The sequence below is a fragment of the Pezoporus flaviventris genome, unplaced genomic scaffold (genome assembly GCF_033815535.1).
Source record: "Pezoporus flaviventris isolate CSIRO_AGI_PZ_B2104156 unplaced genomic scaffold, CSIRO_AGI_Pfla_v1 ptg000015l, whole genome shotgun sequence".
Classification (NCBI taxonomy): Eukaryota; Metazoa; Chordata; class Aves; order Psittaciformes; family Psittacidae; genus Pezoporus; species Pezoporus flaviventris.
In genome coordinates this window covers 24607304-24624146 of record NW_026892563.1, presented here as the reverse complement: position 1 = coordinate 24624146, position 16843 = coordinate 24607304, and the positions used below count along the sequence as shown (strand labels likewise).

The window sequence follows — 16843 nt, the reverse complement described above, 5'->3', positions numbered from 1 at the left end:
CAGGTAAAGCCAGTAGGCAGAATATGATAAAATAAAATTCACTGAATTCATCCAGTGGTACCAGGAGTTGTGAGATTTCAGAATATCTTTTCCTTTCAATAGGTGGCTTATTTTTAATTAAATTGGCAAGACTTCAATTATCTTAAGTAACTAAATACATTATGTATTCATTTAGAGAGCCTATATTGAGGCTTAGTACCAGTTGCATGCATTTTGACAAATTTTAGGCAGAAAAATTCTCAGGGGAGTCCTGCTTTCTGTCATTCAGAAAGCTTTTATAATCACTTAGTCCAAAATGGTGATGTGGGCCGAAGTTTGAATCCCTGGCATATTGCTATAATGCTGCATTAGCTTAATCCTTCATTTTCTTGTCAATTAAGGACTTATCTTTATTCACAGATTCACTTATCTGTTATTCTTAGTGTATTTTAATGCTAGTAGTTAAAATCCCTTTGTTTATGGCAATAAGGCACCATTCAGTTTGTGAACTTTATAAAAGCAACCTCTGCCAATTTTGCTGTTTGAGAATTGCTGTAAAGAAGTGTTCCCACAGTAATTACTTATTCCAAAGATGTTCACTAAAGAATGAAGTAAGGGGAAAGTGTATAAAACAATTGTACACCAACTGAGGCAAGTTTTACCAAGCACCTTCCCAGCAACGACAGGGCGTTTAAAAAAAAAAATAAAATATCCCTGCACAGCAGTACACAAAAATGTGTTGTCTTTAATGCAGTTGCATATACTGACTTTACAAATATTGGCAATTACTTAAGGTATTCACATTTAAATTAGATCTGGCCAAAAGGTTGAGGAAAAAGTGAGGGAGGAAAAGGGGGGGGGGGTTGGCAACCTCTTTTCAACATGGGGCTCAGCTGCCCATCATTACTTGCTTTCAATGCATTGGGTCATGGGTAGTGTCACTCATTTTAATACCCACTTAGGCACATTGAAGTAGAAATGGCTGTGCTGAGATAAAGAAATATGTGATAAACAGAAACATTTGCAAAATCTTTCCAGTTGGGCATTTCTTACATCACATGTGGTTTATATTTTGTTATTTTTGAAAATGCATTAAGTTAAAGTGTGGGATAGGAAGGTAGTGTGCTAATAATATTCAACAGTGATTGTGGAAAACAGCCATGAGTTTGTACTTTGAGCATTTTATTTTAGCAGTACTTGTAGAATGTTCTTAGCCTAGCAAACCATTGTGGAAAGCTTTGTGAAAATTTTAATGATGCCAGGAGTTTACCCATGACAACTGCCCAGTCACTTGAAGCATCACTTCTGAGAAACAACTTGCAAATCTGGAAGTTTCTGTTTTCGTGCTACCTCAGCACATTTGATCAACAAAAAGTTGGTTTTTTTTTTTTTTACTTTAAATATGGAGTAAATTCTGCCTTGGAGACCCTACTTGGAAATGCATCAGCTTTCGTGTAACATAGAAAAGACAGAAAGAAAAGAAAACAAGCGTGTAAATTTTTATTCACATCCAATTTTTAGTATTAATAATGTAAGAGTTAGATGTGTTATGCTTTTTGGACTTCAAGAGCCATATTTATTCATGGGCAATAGGGCAGATGTTGGAGAAAAAATCTTCTGCTTTCTCAAAAAAAAAAAAAAAAAGGTATGGCTCATTTTTCAGATGCCAGAACTATAAGAAGCCTAAACTATTTCAGATAGCTTCACCTGGCACAGCCTTGTACAGAGGTCTCATTTTGGGTGCTAGGTAGGCTTTTTTTTCTGAAGACAAAGGCCAGTTGAAATTGTCACTCTTCTGGCCATGCATATATACGAGTTGGTGTTTTCCTTACAAATGCAGAGAAGGTTTGGCTTCCTTTGAGGTCAGAAGTGAATTTGTCAAGGAGAATATGGCTGGTAATTGAAATTGCTGTGCTCAGTCATCCTACCGGTGCAGAATGTCTCCAGGAGCAAGTGATCAACAATCTGACACAAATGGAAACTATATAAAATAAAAACAACAAACCCTATTAAACTGTTAAAAATTGTAAATCTCTCTCTAGCATTTAAAATAGTAATTTCATTGATATTGTACAATATAAAGTATTTCTCATTGACTTCAAAGGATACCTAACATTACCTTTCAATTTCTATAATGCAATCAGATTAGTGATCTTGGTGGAGAGGGGGAGTAATTTGTTGGAGAGTGCTGAAAAGAAACTGAAGCTTAAATTTTGGTGTATAATCTTTTAAGTTTTACTGTAATCGAATAACAGCCACTAAATAAGTTTGTCTTTCAGACTCTAAGGTGATTCAATCCTCTTGCTTTTAGCTTAAAAAAAAAGGAAGAAAATCAAAAAAGGGAAAGTATGCCTGTTCTAGTCTTTGTTCAACTGAAGAAACTGATGAAGATTTCTCCTGATAAACTGCAACAGTCACTTCTAGCTTACATTTTCCTTCGTTATGGTTGCTTCAAGAATAAGGCTAGAAAAACTGACTAAGGAAAAAAAAAAACCCCACAGCTTTGTAAACAGTCAAATATTGCCCCAAAGCCTTGCAAGAAAGGATTCACAGATTCCTTTTTAATAGGAACTTTTTTTCAGGGAAAATCTTTACATGCTAATTTTAAAGACCAAGCTTAATAGATATCTTCTACTTTTCAAAATATTTCAGAACTGGGTTGGTAACTGGATTTTAACCTAGAAAATTGGGCTCTCTCATTACTGGATTTTGCAAAGGATGAACCTTTATTCTGCCGTTCACTTTTTTGCCTACAGTTTAATGGCACAGGATGACACGATGCTACATTTTCTGCCAGATGGCAATTGTCAGCAGAAAGGTCACAATTTAAAATTGATTCTTTCTGTCTATCTGGTATGCTGCATTAGACTAAATTAGTATATTTTTTGAAAGTGCCTGGTTTTGAGACCTGTTATATACCTGCCATACCAGGCAGGCACGTTCTGTCTTTGTTGTGAGCCACAGTGGTTTCTCCAATCAATAGAGATTATGGAGAAAATGTTGACTGCTGGTTCCAACTGGGCTGTATACTAAACCCTGGGCCCTGTGCTCATCTTCTTGGGTGAACTCTGACTCCTAGTCTGCATTCCTCCCATGTTACTTAAAAATGACATTTGCCTGCTAGAAGCACAGCATGAGCAATAGCTGTAAATCATTGCCTAAGGATGGAAAAGCTACTGAGATAGTTTCACAATTGGGTTAAGTTTTCTCTTGCAGGGGAAATACTTTGCATAGCATTTGCTTGAAACCAGGCAGTGCCTGTTTCCATTGCCCTTGCCTGTTTTTTTTTATTTTTAACTGCTTTTTTAAAACATGGATTCCTGTGAGCTATCTTCCGTATTTTTTAATTATTGACTGTCTCAGTATGTATGTATCTTCACAGGTTTTAATCCCTGGCTTGTTTTGGAAGGCAATAATGTACATTTGTACTGAGTAAAAGTGCATATGCAACTATAACATTTTGCAGTATCTTCTATACCATTACTTCTGTGGGATACTACTTAAAAATGCTATTCTAGTAATGAAAGCATGGATTGTAAACTATAATCTCCCACAGCCATTTCGTGCTTTGGATTCCATTAAATGATCCCCATCTTATCTTTTAAATGATCAGCGCAGCAAATACTTAACTTCTGGCAAATTCGGTTGTCTTAAACAATCTTTTATAAACGGATTCTTCTGCCAGTTTGTAGCGCAGTGAATTCAGCTGTATTCTGCTCTATACAGCTCTAAGCTGTAATCCAAATGATGGGAGAGGAGACAACAGTGCTCCCTGTATTAAAGATGGAGCTTATTATTTTATTGAATCATAAGTGGTCATGGTTTAAAACCAAAACACAGCACTGTACCAGCTACTAGGAAAAAAAAAAATAACTATTACAGCTGAAAACCCAACATAAGAGGTCAGTAAAAAGAAGTTGCCTTCTAATGAAATTTCCTTTAGACAAGGCAAGTGGCATATGTACAAAAAAATCATATTGGTTATCAGGTAGGTCACCCAAGAATCAGTATCACCTGTGGCAAAAGTCACATGAGCAATAATTGGACCCAGGTGCTGACCACAGTGACTGGGAAGATTAGTAATCAGTTTATGATGTGCAGTCAAAGAGAAGCTGTCTGGAAGGGGTAGGCATTAGGCCTTGGAACCTGGCTAATGAAAGGATCTGTAGTTTATAAGTCTTTCATAACCAAGCTGTTTTCAGCAAGTCACAGAAACTGGCCATGTATGAAGCCTAGCTACCTGAAACTGTAAGATGCATGTTATCTCAGAAATGTAGTATCTGTTCCCTTAGATAGTAAGGGGAAATCTGGCAGTGGAAGTAGGTAATTTTTCTTTCTCTGCTCTGGTTCTCACAAACTGACACCTGTTAAATGGGTGCACCGGTTTTGAAAGTCCAGGTAAGATCACCTGACATATCCTATTTGTCTCTCATAACACCTATCTGCTAAGTAGTTTCCAAAAGATCTATTAGACTAAGTGAACTGTTAAAGAAGCACTGAGTTATTTTAAATCTCATAATTAAAAAAAAAAAAAATAAAAAAATTGGGTGAGATGTTCTCAATGTCTATTAGTGAAAAAGTGTAGAATCTGAATTTGGGAGGATGTTATTGATACTTTGAAAACTCCTTAAACACATACTCTTCATAAATATGCTTTTCTATGCTTCTGATACTTCTGCATCTTACAGATTGTAGTCAGCTACAAGGATAATATTACTTTCACCTCTTACATATGCTTTCTGGAGACATGCTTTGGAGCCACAGATGCCCATGGCTATATCTTTTGACTGCATGTGAATATGAGAAATGCAATAGGTTTTCTGTTTGTCTGTATTTATCAGACACCAGTATACCTCAGAATTATAACTACCTTAGTTCTGACACAGGTAATGGCTTTGTCCAATGCTTTGCAGTTTTTGTAAATATAAATTAATACCATGAAATGTAGACACATTTAGAATGTATATAATTCTTTGGTAGCATGTTAAAATTAAATTTGCTATCTAAAACACTTGTTCTGAAGTGAAACAATTGTATATTTTTTAATATCATTTTTGTATTTTTAATTTATTACAGTTTGTATTTCTTCAATTTCAGGTAAAAATATATTTGTCAGTAAAGTAAGCCAGTTTCCTTTTTTTGTCAGTAGCTTCTTAATAAAAGCTACTCTAAACTCGCTTTCTGTTCCCTTGCAAACTTAAAACAGAGCATCTAGTTTCATCTTAAATCAGTTTCAGAGGCATTTTGTTCTCCTGTCATCAAGGACCTGAGATTACGATTGGCATAATTCAGATTGAGCTACAATTTGAGTCCAAGAGCCTTGGACTTTTTCTTGCGCAAACTTTTCCTTCAGGTGTAATCTCAATGTGGATTTTGTTAAACTTACATAAACATATCAGATATACACAGTACAGTATCTAGGCAATTATTAAGATTATTTTTCTGAATAGAAAATGATGTGGTAGCAGGTTTGTGTAGATTTCCCAAATAAGTAAAATTGCACTGTAAAAATTACGGATATTTTAACACGTATTCTGAAAACATACAGTGGTTTTTTTTTAGGATTTTTAAGAGTGTTTCCACTTCCCAAATATTTTAGCATATCTTTCATGAAAATATTTCACTACTTGCTTCTTTAAACAGAATAATTTGAGCAAGTTTTTCATTTAGGCCCAAGTCAAATTTGATACGTTGTATGAAAAGAAAAACCACCAAACCCAAACCACAATAAACAAACTAAAATGAAAGCTTGTAAGCCTTGTCATAGTCCTGGTAGTTAAATATACGAAGACTAACACGTAATGTCCTCTACTGTGAAAGGCTCATGATGGACACAGATGGATCAGATAATCTATAGGTTCTTCTAAATGGGTGATTTAAGATAGTATGAGCCTTGTGAAGGCAGGGTCATAGTGTATCAGTGAAAACAGAGGTAATCTGGGGAGGGAGGTGAGGCTTCATTAGCAAAGGCCAAGCTGAACAGCTTTCATTACTTTCAATAAAGATACAAAATGCTTATTTGCTGTTTAACAAAATTTCCAGTCACAGTACCTAGACCACAATACACCTCTGTAGCCTTGAATAATCTGTAAACTGCTTTAAAAAGTCACTGGAATACTCATCTATTTGGGAAAGTTTCTTCTGCTGTGAAGAACAGAAGCAGATGGGACATGATATGGGACCATATAAACTTCAGTATAACGTCTATTCAGGAACAGGCAAATCAGTTTGCTCTTACTATTCACAGTCCTTACTTTTTTCTGACTGATTTACAAAACATGCTATTTTTTGTTGCTATTGTTGCAGAACATGGGGTAAAATATCTTATGTCAAACAAGGTAGAATGTGAACCATGTCTAATATTAGCCAGGCAGCAATAACATGATGGCCTGTATGCTGTATCCAGTAGGAACTCAAGCACCTATTCTCCTCCATGAACATTCCATTTTATACTTTATAATTTATACTTAAAATTTTCCTGACTTCATGAGACCTGCTGTCGTGGTTTAAACCCAGTCAGGTAACTCATTCACTCACCTTCCCCCCTTCTGGCCCTCCCCCTACTCCCGGAGGGATGGAAGAGGATCAAAAAGAATGCAACTCCCACGGGTTGAGATAAGAACAGTTTAGTAACTAAGGTATAACACAAATCACTACTGCTACCACCATTAATAATAATGATAAAGGAAATAACAAGGGAAGAGAATACAACATCTCACCACCAGCCGACCGATAACTCGTCCCCCCCCAGCCTGACCAAGCACTGACAGATACCTCCTCCAACCCTGCAGACTCCCAGCCCTTTTGGGTAACTCTCAGTTACATCCTGGGCATGACGTGCTGTGGTATGGAATACCTCTTTGGTCAGTTTGGGTCAGGTGTCCTCTCTCTGCTTCCTCCTGGCTTCCCCTCCTCCCTGGCAGAGCATAGGGCTCACAAAGTCCTTGGCCAAACCAAAACATCAGTGTTATCAGCTCTGTTCCTGAGCCAAAAGTCAAAACACTGCACTGCACCAGCTATGAAGGAGGAGAAAAATGACTGCTACTGCTGAACCCAGGACACCTGCATAAAATCATCAACAAGTATGTTAAAAGGCACAACTTTAGTAACCATTCTTTTGTTAAAAGGGTGAATTTGTCCATTCTTTGTCAAACTTTGAGAGGGTAATTTAATCTTCACTGATTTGAAGGGGGAAAAAGGAACAAAAAAGAAAAGGGAAAAAAAAAAAAGACAAGGCATTACATGACAAAAACCCAGGTGTTATCTGTATTTTTACACGTGGATGAAAACATTCTGAAGTTATTTGATCCCTTCCTGTGAAAGGGTATCAGTTTGTTTTCAAGGGACTATTATGCTCACATGTTTTTGTGAACAAAAAGAAATAATAATGTTTCAATGATCACTGACTATTTTTTGTTTAATACTGGATTGCCGTCATGGCTAAGATGTCCTCTGTAGGTAACGGAGTAAGGAATTAGACCTTCTGTTTCAAGCATGAGTAACTGCTTCATGAGTTGGGTTTTTTTCTTGATCTACTGGTCATGATAGTGATGCTCCTGCTGTTCTGTAACCTTCTGATAGCGGTCACAAACCTCAACAATGGAGGTTTAAACTCTACTCTAGTAAAGGTGTACAAATTTCAGATAGGAATCCTTTTTAAGGTTATATGATTTCTTAATCTGAATGGAGCTTGAAAGAACTCTAACAATGCTTAGCTCTGCTCTGGTAAACTCGCAAAATTGCAGAAATGCGGAATTGAATTTAGAGCACTTTGAAGTCTTTGAAAGATAAACCAAACCTGCCTTTGACCATCTGTGAACTATTCCTGGAAATACGTTTATTTTGGCAGTGTTGTGCCATGCCTAGCACAGTGACACTGTGAGTGCAGGCAGTTCAGAATCTACCTTTACCCCTGGGCCTCTCCCTGCAAAGCAAAGACAGCCTGCCTGGCTGTTGTGTCTGTCCAGCAGGCTCAAGTGAGACCAAGCTTTTGAGCACCCATTTCTGAAAGGAAAGGAAGTGAACGGTTCCTATTCAGACTGGGCTACACAGCTTAAACTAATTTATAGCAAACCAAATCTACCTTTCTTCTGTTACTTAGATTCATAGAATTATAGAATAATTAGGATTGGAAAGGACCTTAAGATCATCTAGTTCCAACCCCCTGCCATGGGCAGGGACACCTTACGCTAAGTCATATCACCCAAGGCCTCGTCCAACCTGGTCTTGAACACTGCCAGGGATGGAGCATTCACAACCTCCCTGGGCAACCCATACCAGTGCCTCACCACCCTAACAGTAAAGAATTTCCTCCCTGTATCCAATCTAAACTTCCCCTGCTTAAGTTTTAACCCATTACCCCTTGTCCTGTCACAACAGTCCCTAATGAAGAGTCCCTCTCCACCATCCTTATAGGCCCCCTTCAGATACTGGAAGGCTGCTATGAGGTCTCCACGCAGCCTTCTCTTCTCCAGGCTGAACAGCCCCAACTTCCTCAGCCTGTCTTCATACGGGAGGTGCTCCAGTCCCCTGATCATCCTCGTGGCCCTTCTCTGGATTTGTTCCAACAGTTCCATGTCCTTTTTATGTTGAGGACACCAGAACTGCACACGATACTCCAGGTGAGGTCTCACAAGAGCAGAGTAGAGGGGCAGAATCACCTCCTTCGACCTGCTGGTCACGCTCCTTTTGATGCAGCCCAGGATATGGTTGGCTTTCTGGGCTGCAAGCACACACTGCTGGCTCATGTTCATTTTGTCATCAACCAACACCCTCAAGTCTTTTTCCGCAGGGCTGCTCTGAATCTCTTCCCTGCCCAACCTGTAGCTGTGCCTGGGATGGCTCTGACCCAGGTGTAGGACCTTGCACTTGTCATGGTTGAACTCCATGAGGTTGTCATCAGCCCACCTCACAAGCATGTCAAGGTCCCTCTGGATGGCATTCCTTCCCTCCAGGGTATCAACCGAACCACACAGCTTGGTGTCATCGGCAAACTTGCTGAGGGCGCACTCAATCCCACTGTCCATGTCGGCGATGAAGATGTTAAACAAGACTGATCCCAACACCGATCCCTGAGGGACACCACTCATTACTGGTCTCTAGCTGGACATTGAGCCACTGACGACAACTCTTTGTGTGTGGCCATCCAGCCACTTCTTTACCCACTGAGTGGTCCACCTATCAAATTGATATCTCTCCAAGGATGTCGTGTGGGACAGTGTCGAACGCTTTACACAAGTCCAGGTAGATGACATCAACTGCTCTACCCCTGTCCATCAGTTCTGTAGCCCCATCATAGAAGGCCACCAAATTGGTCAGGCAGGATTTCCCCTTAGTGAAGCCATGCTGGCTGTCACCAAGCACCTTGTTGTTTTTCATGTGCCTGAGCATGCCTTCCAGGAGAATCTGCTCCAAGATTTTGCCAGGCACAGAGGTGAGACTGACTGGTCTGTAATTCTCTTGGTCATCCATTTTCCCCTTCTTGAAAATGGGGGTTATATTTCCCTTTTTCCAGTCGTCAGGAACTTCACCTGACTGCCATGATTTCTCAAATATGATGGCCAGCGGCTTCGCAACTTCATTTGCCAGCTCCTTCAGGACCCACGGATGGATTTCATCAGGTACCATGGACTTGTGCACGTTCAGATTTTTAAGACGGTCTTGACCCAGTTCCTCTCCTATAGTGGGCCTGAGGTCTTCATTCTCACAGTCCCTGCATCTGCCTTCCAAGACTTGGGTGGTTTGGTCAGAGCCTTTGCCAGTGAAGACCGAGGCAAAGAAGTCATTCAGAACCTCAGCCTTCTCCAAATCCCGTGCAGCCAGTTCTCTTGAGAGCTTCCTGAGGGGGCCTATGTTCTCCCTAGTCTGTTTTTTATTTGCTATGCACTTGTAGAATCCCTTCCTGTTATCTTTAATACCTCTAGCTAAGTTTAATTTTAACTGGGCCTTAGCTTTCCTAACCTTGTCCCTAGCTTCCCGGACAACATCCCTGTACTCTTCCCATGCCACCTGTCCTTGCTTCCACTTATTATAAGTCTCTTTTTTCATTTCAATTTTCCTCAGGAGCTCCTTATCCATCCAAGGAGGTCTCCTGGCCCTCCTGCTGCACTTCCTTCTGGTTGGGATTCAACACTCCTGAGCTTGTAGCAGGTGATCCTTGAATATCAACCAAGAGTCTTGGGCCCCCCTGCTCTCTAGGGCTATATCCCATGAAACCCTACTAAGCATGTTCCTGAAGAAGCCAAAGTCTGCTCTTTTGAAGTCCAGGGCAGTGAGCTTGCTGCACGCTCTTCTCACTGTCCTGAGGATCTCAAATTTGAGCATCTCATGATCGCTGCATCCAAGGCTGCCCTGGAGCGTCACATTTCCAACAAGCCCTCCCCTGTTGGTGAGCACGAGGTCAAGCATGGCATCTCTCCTTGTCGGCTCCTCTATTACTTGCAGAAGGAAGTTGTCTTCTACACAATCGAGGACCCTCCTGGATTGCCTGTGCCGGGCCGTACCGTCCTTCCAACAGATGTCAGGGTGGTTGAAGTCACCCATGAGAACAAGGGCCTGTGAGCGTGAGGCTTTTTTTATCTTATAGAGTGCTTCATCTGCAGTTTCTCCATGATCAGGTGGTCTGTAACAGATCCCCACAGTAATGTCTCCCATAGCTATATTCCCTTTAACCCTGACCCACAAACTCTCTGTGGACTGCTCACCTGTCCCCAGACAGAGTTCCACACTCTCCAGCCTATCCCTAACATAAAGGGCAACTCCCCCTCCCCGCCTGCCAGGCCTGTCTTTTCTAACAAGCCTGTAACCTTCCATTCCAGCACTCCAGTCATAGGAGCCATCCCACCATGTTTCTGTGATGCCTATTATATCATACCCCCGTAGACGTGCACACATCTCTAATTCCTCTTGTTTGTTCCCCATGCTACAGGCATTTGCATAGAGGTGTCTGAGCCAAGCTCCAAATGAAGCCGGCTCATTGGCTGGATATCTCTACATCGCTTCAAGCATTTATTATAGGTGCTGGCAACTGACTGGGTGTGTTGGGATGGAATGATGCCCCCCTCCCCCAGCACATCTAGTTTAAAGCCTCCTTGACCAGTCTGGCAAGCCTCCTACCAAAACTGCTCTTTCCCTTCTTTATCATCACACCAGCTCCACCAGCCCCCACTTAGACCTGGCCTACAAATTTGGGTCCCCTGTTCAAGGCACCCAAACCCCTGACGATGACACCACCCTTTTAACCAGTTATTAACCTAGCTAATCCTCCTAGCTTTTTTTAGGTCCTCTCCTGTACCCTGGAGAATTGATGAAAAGACTGCCTGAGCTCCAGAGCCCCTAACCACCTCCGCCAGGGCTCTGTAGTCCTTTCTTATGTTCCCCAGGCTACTACTATCTATATCCCTAGCACCCACATGTATCACTAGGAGTGGGTACTTGTACAACCATAGTTTAAATGTGGTGGAATATAATTGTACACACAACCTCTTCAGGCATTTTAAGGAAAAAAATTTTTTGTCTTTTTCTTTTCTCCTCTATTTGCGCAGTTGCAGAGTGGCCTGAATTTGAAATTTAACTGTTCAGAAATGAAGTCTGATAGTTTCAAAACTCTTTTCTGTTGTCCTGCTTCCTTTTCTGCCCCTTCTCTCTTCTCACCTGCTTCAAAGAATGTGCCGTGGACTGTAGGCTACTGCACAGTTTTCAACTGACAATAACAAATGTAACAGTGGATATTTGTGTTTTGAGAATAAAAAATACATTCCTCAAAGTTACAAGATTATGATGAATCACAAGTGAAAGCCAGCTACATGTGGAAGTGTGTTTTATTATGTATTTTTCTCTTAGTTTTAATTTATTCTCTTTGGTCATGGTATTAATAGAGTTTTAATAATGCACTAAGAATCAGTCTCTAGAAGTGTTTTTCAGAACACAAGTTTAAGGTAAAACAATGGTTTTGAATGGCTGTTCAGTTCTTCATTTCATGGCTAAGCGAATGGGATGATTATAGGACTGTGTATCTGTAAGTTGTGTTTTATTCAATTTTCCATTCCTGAAAGCCTTAGCAGTTCAGAATTGCAAGGTTATATTCCAAGAAGGGGAAAAATGACTGCTACTGCTGAACCCAGGACAAATCAGAAAATGTAAAATATACCAGGTGAAAGTTAATGAGTAATTTGGAAAGGAATAAATAGAAACACTTCTTGCATTACTCTGGGATGCTGAAATTGCATCACTGAATTTCATAGCAGTTGGCAGGTTAAGAATGCTGTGAACATTTGACAATTACTAGCAAGTATCTACAGAAAAGTATGATGCATTCATAATGGTTAAAATAGTTGTCAGACTACAGGCATATGCTTACATGGAGGAGGCAAGTAAAACAAAACCTTACAGAGCTTAAGAATGGAAAATGTGGGAAAACATGAAGAACCCAAAAAATAAAAATTCTCTCATCCTTTGGAAGATCAAGTAGTTTACTGTCCTAAGCTAGAGATTATATCTATGTCTTTGTTTTAATGGGTTATGGTTTACATTCTTGCATACATTTTCAACTTTTTTTTGTTTTAATTTTTTTAACATTTACACTTAATGAAACCTACATTTTATGACGATGAGTTCCAGGACCTAGATAAGATAGATAAGAGCTATGAGGAAACATACTTCTATGTTTTAAAGCTGTTGCCTGATAATTGTACTTGAGGCTCCGTAATGGGTAAAAGCAATAATCATTACTCCTCACTTTCTCTGTCCTGGTTAGTGATTTTAGAGCTTTCTAACTTATCCTGGTACAGAAATGTTCATGCGCCATAAGTCACAGAAAAGTTGAAAAGGACAATCTAATTCCTGCCATGGGTAGAGACACATCCCAGCAGACCAGGTTGCTCAAGGCCATGTCCAACCTGGCCATGAACCCTGCCATCCTCCTAATTTTTCCCTTGTAGATTTCTCATACATCTTTTTTTGGTAAGGTTGCCAGAATTGTACCTGGGCTTATTCTTTATCATAATGGGCTTATATCACTTGTTATCTATTCTATTTCTATAAGCTTCTAATATTCTATTTGTCTTTTTGACACCCACTGAACATAAAATTGGTATACTTATAAGGTTACACGCAGTAACTGTCCCAAATTGTAATAGCCAATTAAGATTGTATCATTATGTATATGTATAATTAGTTACACAGGGTATATATACACTTACATGCAAATATATATGCATAAATATGTATGGATATTTGGGTCAATTTTTCTTAAGCATACTACTTTACATTTATCAACAATGAATTTCACTTGCTATTTTATAAGCTGATGATTTGATATGACAGGATCTTCTATAATTCTTCCTATCCTTTTGGCTACACAAGTAATTTTGTATTCATAACAGGGTCTTTTCACTATTCCTTCTCCTTTTGTTATTTCCTATAACAAAAACTGCATCATGAATGGTACAAGGCCTGGCATAGACCTGGCATAGGACTGCTGTGATAAGATTTCTCTTATTGTCAAAACCAAACATTAATTTCTTACTCTGTTTCCTTGCTTTTAACCAGCTCATAATTGTTCTATTTTATCTTAAGAGCCATGCTGAAAGCCAAAGTAACCAATATGAGAAGGCAAACAGTGATCTGTCCTCAGCTCTTCTCTTTGTCTAATAAAGCTTGAATTTTTTCCTAATTTTGCTTTTCTCATGTCACAAACATTTAAACAAATTTGAAAGCTTCAGAACAGTTTTGAGTAAATTTGCAACACAGGAGAACATAGTGTGATCTAATATAACCTTATATTTATCTGTAGTTGATTTGTAGCTATTTCAACTTAAATGCATAATCTGAATGCCATTTGCTAAATTTAACTGTTTTGTTTTTTTTTTAAATCAGTGCAAAAGAAACCAAAATGATTTGGCATAGTTTCCTTATTAAGAGCAACTAAAAAGTCAGTAACTGTTAAAATGTCAGTATCTACTTTGCACTGCAGCTAAAACAAGTTGTAACTTCTTAAGTGTTGCTGAGTGATTATCTCAGTTCATTTGTAGTAGCTGCATAGTTAGTAAGAGACTTCAGGGTTTTTTTTTAGATATTTGACTTATAAACCACAACAGGAACAAAAAAAAAAAGTCAATTTTCCTATTTGTACACTTTCTTTAGGGAGATCCATTACGTCACTTTGGTCCCTGTTTCTCTGCTGGATCAAACATTATACCTTGGTCACTGAATGTGACTTTCAGAAGTCCTCACAATTAGCTTATAGTTAAATGTCACAGATGCCAAATCACCTTATCACCTGTCTGTATTTTGTTTTTAATCAGACCTAAATTCACACTGGCCCAGCCAGGTTCCAGGTCAGTGAAAGAAAGAGAGGGAGCAGACCAATGCTTCATCAGGCAGTCTTCTTTAACACTTTAACAAAAGCATGAAAACCATAAAGAACTGGCAAATTTGCCACTTGCAAATATCTATGCCATGCCATGACCTGATTTAAAGTAGTCTGACTGAGACTTAAGAATTTATATTTGGTTCCCTACTGTGTTGTATCTTTACCAGAGGAGTTTATTGGTTTCCACTGCACTTCAATATAAAAGATAATTTGTAAGATTACATCACCAATGCATATGGTCTGTGCCATATGTTTATATATTAGTAACAATGATTCTTTTACTCATCCATAAGGACGCATGGTGCCTTAGTCATTGCTCCTGGCATGGTGCTCTCCTGTCTCTAACTGCATCCAGTCACAATTGAAAGAAAACTGAGTCATATTTTCCTTTCATGAGAAGACAGGCAAATACAGGGTGCTTTAAAACATGGCAAAGTTTCACTAAAATGATTCTCAGTAGAAACCTAAGGTAAATAGGAAATATTATTTCAAAATATTACCCATTAAGACATGACTAATTTTAAGCTTTGCCTGGAAGTCAAACATAGTAATTTTTGTGAATATACTGTCTGCACTTGTCCATCTTGCTGTCATACCTGTCAAAGTATGCTACCTATTTTCCTAAACCAGACATGGCTGGAATGTTTTAGAATATTAGGAGTAGTCCAGGTGAGTGTGCTGGGTTTTGATTTGTTTGGAGGGCAAATGCTGCTAGAGAGAAAGCACACAAGCAAAGGAAAAGAGACAAGAGCGCAGCCGTGAGGTTGGGAGCCTCATGAAAGCCAGTGTCGCTACCAAACTCCAATGTGCTCTTGGTCCTGTTCCTCTTCCTGCTACACTTGAGGTGGCCATTTTTGGTCCCAGATGCAATCCTCATAGCCTGTAAGATACTAGACACCTGTGCTTTGCCTTCTAGTTGCTTTACCTTGCTGTGCGATTTATTCCCTAACAAACTAGTTTATGTTTTCAGCCAGAGCATACCCACCATAGGCTTTTTACTTGCCTTAATCTTGGGTCATAATAATAGTATAGAGACAAACTTCAGTCCACATATGTAAAGCTCCCAAGCAGTTAAATTGGGGAAGCCTTATTGGGCAATTTAGTTCTTTATTTATCTATTTATTTATTTATTTATTTTAGCCACAATTAGATTGTTTTATGGGCTGGGAAATGGCAAGCACATGGGATTGCTCTTTTTTCTGTCTTTTTTTTTTCTTCACATTGGCCTCTGTTTTGCACTGTATACTGATTAGAATCTAATGTGGCTGTTGTTTAACTGAAGTGGCTACAAAATTAATGCAAATATAATGCACTTCACACAGTTTTGTACACAGTACCCACCTGTATCTCTTTGCACATATTTCATTCTTCATTCTTCTAGGACTTTAAAACTGTTTAGATTTGTGGGGTGGTTTGGTTTGGAGGTTTTTTTGGGGGGGGATTAGGGACTGTTGAGATGTATTTTTGTTTGTTTGGGGTTTTTTACTTGTGGGTTTTTTTTTGTTTGTTTTCCTTTTGTTTTTGTCTGACATGCCAAAGCGCTTCTGAGCTGGTTCCTTGATGATGAGAGTTTTCCTGAGTAGAGAGATAAAGAGGTCTCTGTGCTACTCAGGGCCCAGGAGAGAATTGTCTCTTATTTAGTCTGACACAAGGGCATAAATAAGACTGGGTGAAAAATCCTTCATCTTGTGAGTGGCCTTTTGGCTTGTGCCCGTTTCCCTCAGTTGCTGATTTCTCAGTTTTCCAGAAGATTCTTGATTATGGGGAACGCAGGGCCTTCCCAAGGCACTGGCCGCTAGAGGATGCTCCTGGTCAGGCGTTGGAAAGCAGCGTGCCCGGGGCCGGGAATCCTCCTCCCCGACACAGACCTCAGCCCAGCCCCCCGAAGATGAGATCGCCCAGCAGGAGTTACCCGCATAGCCTGCGATATATAAAATGCTACTCTGTGCTGGGAAGAGTCGGGGTGTTTTCCATCGTCTAAATGGAAAAGAAATTCCATTCAGTTCACAGGCAAAACCACAAAATACTAATGACAGTAAGAGAAAGACACTGTAGGAATTGGAATGGGTTTCTATTGGATTATTTAGGGGATACTTTTAATGGTATATTTGCCACATAACCCACAATATCAAAGTCCTCCTGTGGATAATCACACCTTGGTCATTCAGATATTCATCTAGCTTTCATTTTTCATCCAACCTTTTTAAGTGATCCAAATCACAGTGCTTAAATGAGACTTCAGTTTTATTCTTCAATAAATATAATGGAAAATACATTCTTAATTAAACAAGGGACTATTTACCATGCATGTTTTTTCATAAAAGGCACACATGTGAAATTAGTTCCATGTTTTAGTTGAAAAACAACACCCCCAAAAAAATCAAAATAAACCAACGATGCCTTAAGCAAAAAGCAAATCATAAAATTCAAAGAAGTTTTGTATGGAAATATTTTTCTTTTTGTCCTCTGTTGCCCTTCCAAAATTCTATTGTA

At 39.3% G+C, this 16843-nt stretch overlaps 1 long non-coding RNA gene across 1 annotated transcript in view; it reads left to right on the top strand.

Annotated features, from left to right (window-relative positions):
• LOC133269466 (uncharacterized) overlaps positions 1-16417 on the top strand; it is a 107326-nt gene extending 90909 nt beyond the window's left edge. The window contains exon 3 of the long non-coding RNA XR_009743466.1: positions 16098-16417. This is a non-coding gene — a long non-coding RNA (uncharacterized LOC133269466). The remainder of the gene's footprint in view (positions 1-16097) is intronic.
• The last annotated feature ends 426 nt before the right edge of the window (positions 16418-16843 follow it).